This window comes from Lissotriton helveticus, chromosome 3_1 (assembly GCF_964261635.1).
Source record: "Lissotriton helveticus chromosome 3_1, aLisHel1.1, whole genome shotgun sequence".
NCBI classification, from domain to species: domain Eukaryota; kingdom Metazoa; phylum Chordata; class Amphibia; order Caudata; family Salamandridae; genus Lissotriton; species Lissotriton helveticus.
This window is the reverse complement of record NC_136061.1, coordinates 742,139,683-742,149,127: the sequence shown is the minus strand read 5'-3', so window position 1 is coordinate 742,149,127 and position 9,445 is coordinate 742,139,683.

Below are 9,445 nucleotides of genomic sequence, written 5' to 3'. Positions count from 1 at the left end.
TTGGTGAAGGGGGAGAAAAGGCTGATCGCCGAGAGGGCACCCCCTGCTAATGAGTGGCGCCGGCCGCCGAGTAGCCCGCAGGGCGTGTGCCTTTCCCCGGGCCTAATCGTCGATGAGGAGGTGACCGGGCCCTGCCGAGTGCTTCCGTGCCGTGGGAGGGACCACGGAGATATGCGGACCGGCCAGAGCCCACCTGCACCGGCCGCCACTGACCCCCGCCACGAAGAGGCCATGCGGTGCCCACCCACGATGGCCGTGGCCGAAGGTGAGCCCGGGCGCAGGGTAGTGCCAGGGGGGCCGCGCTGGCCTGAAGCGACCCCCCCTTATGGTCGCACAGCGAAGCGGAGCCCACCCGCATAGAAATGGTGGCCCACAATAAACTTTAAATAAAGCAGCGCCAGTGGAGCACACCCGCGGCCTGCCTGAATCGTCCCCTGTCCCCCGCCCCGTGCAGCTTGTCAGCAGGGAAGCTGCCGCGGGCGGGGAGAGGAAAAGCGAAAGTCCAGCGAAAGCCCCTTGTGTCTGCATGCTAAGCGGAGCCCAGCCGCATGACCAGCGCTCCTCGCCAGGGGTAATTGCAGCCCAAAATAAACGATAGCAATGCAAGGCCAGCGGAGCCCACCCGCGGCCTGCCTGCAGCGACCCCCGCCGCGCGGCATCTGTGGACTGCGGCGGCGGGGTGAATGAACTGGAGCAGAGACCCCCCCTGCCACGCAGCGTGTGAATTCTGGTGAGCTGCGGCGGCAGGGTGAGAAATGGTGAAGGCGGCACCGCAGAGCCTGCCTGAAGTGCAAGCAGCCCAGGCGCGGTGTGGGAGTGACGCGGAGCCTACCCGCTGTAATGTGAAAATGACGAAAGGAAGGACAATACCGGCACCCTTCCTGCCGCGCAGCCTGTAAGCAGTGAAGCTGCGGCGGCGGGAGGAAAGATCCCCCCAGGAGTGCCTGCAGCGTGTGAAGAGCTGCCGGGCACCAAGAAATCAAGCGGAGCCCACCCGCAAAGCGACAGTGTGGCAATGATACGGAGGGAACTCCATTCCTTTCCTCCTTCTCCACAGAGCGCGTGAGTAAGGGCAGCAAAAAGCGCTGTGAGTGCGTGTGAAAGCAAATGCACACGTTTTTCACACAGAAAGAAATGAAAGCACCTACCTGTCCCTGGTGGCTGGCAAGAAACAAAGAAGAGCCTGGAACCAGTGGAGATCACAGGACAAAGATGGTGCTGTTACACCCAGAGGAAAGTAGATAAATCACTGAGCTGAGGAGACTGCACGAACAGACAGCCTGCCAGGATTTCTCAAGTCAAAGGAACACTGCCATCTAGTGAGCATGCTGAGGTATTGCACCAAATGAAGGTAATGAAGCAAACAAGCACAAGACAAGCCCAAGGGAAAGCCTACAGAGGTGAAGCAAGCCTGCAGCAACACGGACGAAGACGGAGACCCATCATCACTGCTGAAGTGACGCCTGTGGCCACAGGTGCTCACCGCAACCGCAGGAGAGACAACATCACCACGCTGGACAGCGAGGGAGATTCACAACGTCTACCGCAAGCAGCAAGGTTCAAAGGCAACCGATGGAAGAGCGCAAGTGTACCCCGGACGCGGACGGTACAGGACAGCGCCTGATAGTAAGGATGCCACACCCGAAGCACGAGAAGATGTGTACGGCAAGTACCCAAGTGTGAAGAAGCAGAAGTACAGCATGCACGTGGAAAAGAGCGAAGACTCCACAGAAGCTAAAGAAGAGCAAGGAACAAAGCGACACTGAAGATGTACCACGACGGTACGAAGTGAAGCACAAACTTGCAACTGCCATGCATAGTGACGTGCAATGAAAGAGTGACGCAAGATCGCCACGCCAAGAAGCTAAAAACCTCACCGGCAGCGCGCACGAGAAGTGCACCCACCGGAGAAGGTCCATGGAGCCGTGAAGTAACCCTCTGGAAACAGCAGAGCACACGAAGAGCGCAGATGAAACTGCGCCAACGCAAAAGCACTGCAGCAGAAGCAAATAGCGATCCCAACGATCGCGGATAGCGAGAAGACTCATGAAGAGGAAGCTGTCCACCCCATCTGGTAGCAAAGAAGATCGCCCAAGAAGCAAAGGATGATCCGACAAGCCAGAGGGGCGCCCAAACAAAAGCCGATCACCCAGATGGTCGCCTGAAAAGGAAAAGGAAAGCCGACTTGCCAACAGGTCGCCGGAATGCTGACCCACCATAAAGGCGCAGCGAAGGTATTCTGCCTATTCTATGACGTCAGGATGAAGATGTCCTGCCGTAAGACGTCCGTGAACTGAGAGATCAGGAGAATGTTCGGAAGAAGACCCGGAGAGATGGACGCGACACCAACAAGAACTGGAAGCAATAGAAGGCAAGAGAAAAGGTCGTAACGACCGGTCCAGTCACAGAAGAGTGGAGAGAAGACAGTGTCCTAAAGCCAGAACAAGACCAGAGGGAAACAGGCGGAGTGCACGCTGCTTGAAGAAGCCTGGTCAGGAAGACAAAGATAGAAAGGTGACAGCACCGTGTCGTGAAAAGGAAAATGAAGAAAAAAGTCATGTGGCACGACGCCAAGAAGAACATCTGGAAAAGGTGAGGAGAAGTGTGACAAGTCTACACACTTACAAGAAGAAGAGGTGACACACACCACAACATCGTGTACAGTGACCCACACGTCCAGGAGAACACTGATGGCACCAGGAACGGAACAGGCACCTATTCACAAGACCCCGACGACCCGTCGATGGTAGGAGAGCACAGGCCGGACCATTGGCAACACCCACCTTTGGGATTGAGCGGAAGTCTGGCAGCGGAGGGAGCTCAGATGTCTTGAACAAGGAGAACTGACCAATCCACACCAGCCCGTGGAGATCCAAGGGGCAAAGGCCTCGGGGACACCGGTGGCAGAGGGTCCCGACAAGAGAGATGGATCCATCGCCGTCTAACCTGCACGTCCCAGGAAGAAGAGGAACTTGTGCGCAAAGGCAGGAGTCAACAACAACCCTTCAGGTGGAGCTACGGACTTTGTGAGGTAGTACCCTCATCGTCTCTTCCATTCACACGCAGACTGTGGAGTTGGAGCAACGCTGTGGAAGAATACCCGGCCCAGTGGAAACCTGATGAAAAGGGCCTCCGGGACATCTCGTGGCAGGAGAACACCCGAGAGAGGGGCGTCCTAGTGAGAAGAATGTCCTTCAAACACTCCATCCTTCGTAATGTAAAGCCAAGCTGCCTACAGTGAAGAAACCGATGGACCAGTAGAAGACAACATCCTTCAAGTCTAACATCTGGTCATCCTGTTTGGCGTCACCCTCAAAAGCAAGATCTCAGTGGACTGACCAACACACCTCCACGGCGCAAGTGCAGAAGAGCACGACCACCGAGAACCAGGACGTCAAGCCAAGAAGAACTAAAGTTTCAGCAGCAATTTCCACCGACGTCATCAAACAAGCAGCTGAAGAGACTCAATGTAAATTTGTAATTATTGTATATTCATGTCTTTCCTCCCACAGGTTCAGACTTTTGTCTTTCCTTAATTTTTATCAAATTTTGGGAGGAATGTTGTGTCCTGCACGACACATTCTAGTTGATCACAGGAAGTGATCATACACTCTACACCCACCCACCACTGTGTCACGAGTCACGTGACACAGTCAAAAAATAGAGCCGAGTGCACGTGCTCGAGGCTCATTAACCCAGCTAACCAACAGTGTCTATGTCGCAGTCCTTAATAGCATGTGGGCCTAGGGCCCCGACACAACAGGTGTCTCTGCCCTGACGAAAATCCCTTAAATGCCATAGGGATTGGAAACGCGTCGGCATTTCCTTATATCCATGAGGGTGTTAATTTTTTTGACTATATAATCTGGAGAAGGATGTTGCATAATGATTGACCCCCACAGACATTATTTCCTGGCCCTATGGAGAAGCTTCTCTCTAGAAAAAAAGCAATCCATAGGCGTGTATGAGAGTGCTAATTGTTTGACTCAGTGTGTGCTGGTGTAATTTTTCATTCATGAATGCAATGTATTGAAATTCATGTTTCATTTTCTTTCTACCATTTATAAGAGTTTGCACAATGTATAATCACATTTTTATTATTTGTACTTAATAAGTGTATCTTTGAATGTCACAGACATAATTGAAATGTTTAAAACGAATGTTTTTGGAATATGTTAATCAAGGCGAAATGATTAAGCCAGGTCCAATGACTATATGCATAGGCCCTTAGTCTGCGGAAATAAATAGCAGCATGTTTAAAATGGCAGCCAGGTTCTTTTTGTCTCTTTAAAACTTTAGTACGTCCTTCCTGGCTACTTGTATGGACGAAACCCCCATTAGATACTCACAAAAATGCAGACGGTGCTGCTTTCCCTGCTCTGCATGGCCTTTCTGGTGCAGTCTTCAAGCGGTGGAACACAGCAAATTTCAGTTGGGAGGTAAGATAATTTAACAAGGAATTTTTTCCCTTGAAGCCTTTTATGAATTGGTGAATTTCAGACATAGCAGCTATGCCATGATCATTCTTGCTTTTGACAACATTTTAACCGCATTAAGTAACTTGCAGCCCTAACGTACGTCAGGGGCGGCCTTAGGCATGTGCAAGCTGTGCACCTGCACAGGGCCGCCAAACCCCAGGGGCCGCCACGCCAATATATATTGTTAATATAATAATCCTCTGAGGATGGATGCATATTTGCATGGCGGCCCCTGGCAGGGATTTGGCAGCCACCGGCTCTGTTCCACTTCCAAACACCCTGACCCCGCCCCTCTTCACTGGCCTTCGCGCCTGCGTTCCTCAGTGGGCCCCCTACCTACGCTCCCTGCCCAGGGCCGCCATGAGCCTAGTGCTACCCCTGCATACGTTTATGGATAGTGATTATCATTTATTTGTAATATTATTGCTTAATTTGGGTTTTACCCGGCAGCCTCAGGCTTTGGCTCACATTTCTTAAACCCATTTAAAAAACAGTGATGCACAAATGCGTATTCCGATTTCTTGATTTATTCAAGTTTGCTGACAAGCAGTCATTGTCATTTGTTCCTGAAAACGTTTTTTGCGAAGGCAGAGAATAATCTAATACTAAGAAAGCGGGACATCGCCCCATCGTGGTCAGCGCTGGCAGCTTGGTGGTGCTTTTGTTTCTTATTTTTTTGCAGTGCTACACAGAAACCGCTCTGCTCTTCAACATGGCTAAAAGACATTGACATAGCCAATAGCACTTGCTTAGGTAAGACCTATTGGCTTTGCCAATGCTTGTTTCTTTTTTAAAACACTTCCACGAGGTAAAGCACCGTTGGCCTTTTCCCCTTAAAATAACTCCGCAAAAGGAGGGCAGACATCCAGATTCATGTGGCACGTTCAAGGGTTCTGTCTCATGTTTGCAATAATAACAATAGTATTCATAATAAAGTTGTAAGTAACACGATTTGCTTGTGCCCAGCTTGCTGAAAGGAATTGCTCTTCCTCAGAAGGATGAATGAACGAGTCAGTCCTGATCAGATTCCATTTTCTGATCTGTAAGGTTTACCAAGTGCCAGCAGTGACCCCTTAACTTTCTCTGATATCTGGCCAGTTGGCTTTTCTGGCTTAGGTGATAATCTAGAAAGGAGATTGTCAATTCTTGTGTGAGCGTCACCGCATTTATCTCTGTAAATAACCAGCTAAGCTTGGACAGCTTCACAAAGCCTCTCTTGACGAGTGCTTCCAACTACATTAAATTTGAGAGTTTAGAACGACGCCCTGTTTCCGTTTGAAAACTACTCAAACTCTCTCTAATTTGCACGTGTGCCAGAGCAGTACAAATCCTCTTCTAGAGTTGAGAGAGTAAAACATGGTAGCGCTCAGTTCACTAGCAGCCAAACAGCTGCGCCGGCGCGTCGACTCCGCATTTGCCTCCTGATGCCCACGTGCAGCAACTTCCTACAGCCCGCTGACGTCATTCCGAATGAGCGTTTCATCATAAAGATGATTTGCGTTCCGCTTGCAAATATTTATTAACTACTGTAAATCAACACCTGCTGCTGCTGCTGTGCAGCAAAGCTCTGGGTTAGAAGTGTTAGAAGGTTTATGGCATACACCACCATTACCATTCTGACTGGAATCTAAAATGTTGTTTATAACGGTATCTGAATCAACAGACGCTCTGAAAATGAGCAGCTTGTCCCTTTCTTGTAAAGAAGGCCCCCTGGGAATGCTGCACTGTGGTAATTGTTCAGTGCCATGGGCCTGGGGATCAGGTGTTCAAAGACACCCTAGAATCAGCAGCTGTTTACTTGACACAGCAAGGCCCGGAGCTGGCACATTCATTCTTTGTGATGAAGTATGCCTTGTAAAGCTTTCACTATGGCGCTATTTCTGCCCACTTTAGCACACGTATGACCCTGATTGTGAGTTGGACAGGACTTGGGGAATGGTAAATGTGCGAGGAAATCTGACGTTACTGTGTGGTATATATCCCCATCAGTCCCACGTGGTAATTCCATGGTGAATTACCACGTGGGACTGATTTTTGTTAAAAAAAAAAGACACAGAATTTCTACGGGAAAGAGGAGAGGTTGCTGAAGCCAAAGCCTCATACTATTTTACTATGAGGAATTACTGCCTGGTAAAATTGGTTCCGATGTTCCAACTTCCGGGAAAATCGGGTGTGGGAATATCAGTGCACCCGTCCACTCATGTTCAGGCGGGGAGGAGTTCCACGCAGGAATTCGGCCCTTCATGACTCACAATCAGGGCCATTTTAGGGTGTCCCAGTGTCATATACCCGATACCACCAAAAACGGTGCAACGGCAATGGCCAAGCATTTATCAGAATTCTGTGACACGATATTGAAGCCTCTTTAGATGATCTAGAATAGTTAACTAGAAGGTTTTACAGCACATGCATGAGGTAACAAAAAAAAAGAACAATATCTAACATAAAAAAATGAACAATAGTGCACGTACAGATATTATGGGTAGCCATGCATTCTATAAATCTAAAAGAATAGAATAATGTCATTGCCATGGGTGGCTTTAATCTACACATCCCAAAATAAATCTGACACGATTGCTCAAGAAGTACTTAGCTCTTGTTCTGCTTTCCAGTTCAACCAATTAGTTATAGGATATACCCAATCAGGGGACCTACCATTTATCTAATTTTTTCCCCCAAATTGTTTAATTCAATCTATAACTAAATCAAAAATGTTATGGTCTCATCATAAGGCCGTTTTCTTTTCCACCATTAGGCCTATTATTTGTAAACTGACAACCTCAACCAAGGTACAACAATGCCATTGACTTTGGCCTAAATTAGATGTCTCACATTTCCGTTCACCTAGAAGTTATCACACCTACTTTTGGTTCAGATGGAAATACTAATCCAGCACCTTATAATAACTGGGTAGGTAAAGCCCACTTAAATACATTCCATTAAAACCCACTAGCCCTCCTCGTCTCTGCCCATGTTTTTTCGAAGAGCTCTCCATTGCAAAAATGTTGTAAAAACTTGAAATTCAATGTAGACGTTGGAATAACACTGCAGACAAAGCTGTTTAAAAAACGAGATGAGCAAATGCAAAAAATGAGAACATGTCAGACTGAAATATTACCATAGGCAAAAGGCACCAACAAAAAAATCCCTCCAGAAAGATTTTTTCCATATTTAACATTCTTATTCAGCCTGTTGTGAATAATGGTCTAGGGGTATCTTTCTCAACTCAACTTTTTTCCAGAACAAGGTGATAAAGGTTTTAAGTTCTTTCCTTCTGTCACTCATAACACCTTTCTCGAAGATAACGTCATATTTCCTGATGAACAAGCTCCTGACTTGACTGACTAAACACTGTCAGCAGTGGTGGCTAGTGACATTTGATAGTGGTGAGCCATAAAGGTTTGGGATGAGTGGCCGGTAGTGGGCAAGCACAGCGAGTGAACCCGACTACCATCATAAGAGGTGGGGGGGGGGGGGTGTTTCTCCCCCTGAGAAATATTTAAAAAAATAATGTGGACATGGTGCATTGTCAAGCATATTTGAGAAAGCAATGAGGCTAATATAGCTGTTGTGAAAGTGCAGTTATGGCATCAGTAAAGAGATTTCGTATGATATAACGTAGGTAACTGCTTATTCAGTACACCTACAGAACTTCATTTCAGACTTTGAGATAACAATGCTGAGTACCTCACATATTTCTTTATTTATTGATGAACCTTTACAAACAAAATCTACTGATGGTTGATCCTTGCTTGAAACAGTGCATGCAAGCTAAAAACTGAATGCAAAATGTCCAGAATAATGCCAAGTAATTAGCAATGAGACAATCTACTTTTTATTGACACCAGCTTACTAAGCTCATTTTGAGGATAACTACCTCCTGAAGATAACATACAATGAACCAATAACAATGTTTTAATGTTTGGCATTTCTGTTTGTATTCTTTTTAATCATCTATCGATTCCTTAACCAAAACAATCACATGTGCAATCTAATTAGTCTACAAGTAACCTGTTCCATTCTAAAAAAATATTATATTTGATTTTTAAAAGTACCATGTTTATACATAAAATACAATTAAAACATTGACTAATTGCAACTATATAAATACAATGGATCACCCTGCATTCTCTAGCCCAAGAGTAAAAAGTTAGAGGTAAACTAAACTGAACTACACAAACTTGAAACGTTATAGTTGAGTGTTACGGAAATAGTTTACGTCCAACCAGATTGTTTCATTTACATCTAGAAACCAATAGATTTCGGCAGCAGGTGCAGAGCCCATTCAGGCTGAATGTGCTCCTTGCCTGCTGCAGAAATATGTTCGCAACCAGATTCAAATAAAAGCAAAATGGTTGCACAAAAGAAACTATTTCTTTAACATTCAAGTATATTGATCATGATGAGACTGTTGGCCATGAGGATCGCCATTTTAGTTACTACCTGTGGAACTTAAGGGAGCTCAGTTCTTCGCAAATGCATGCCTTGCGGCCCGTAGCAAGTATCTGGTTGCAAACTAAACAGATTTCTGCAGCAGGTGTGGAGCCCATTCACAACCACCAGGCACTGTAAAGTGGAACACGAGGATCAGCATTTTAATTTAAAAGCACCACCAGAATTCAGTAGCCAAGCAAGCAGCGAGGTGAGGGATTTGAACTCCATCTTGTGTCGTGCATACTATATATATTCCTGTGTATTTATGTTCCAAACCACTGTCACTAAAGACAAAGTCACAAATTAAACGTACTTTTACTTACCGGTGGAACGAAAGACAGCTCAGCTGACTCAGCTCAGGGGGACATTCTCAAGGACTTATCGCCGAGTTAGCAGCACTTTATCGCAGCCAAAGTGGCAATAAATGTACAGCCGATATCACCAGTTTTCCTGCTGTAGCAGCCGCAAAAAATATCACCACAGATGACACCGGCAACTAATGCTAATGAGATGCAGAGTAAGTGTTCCAGTGC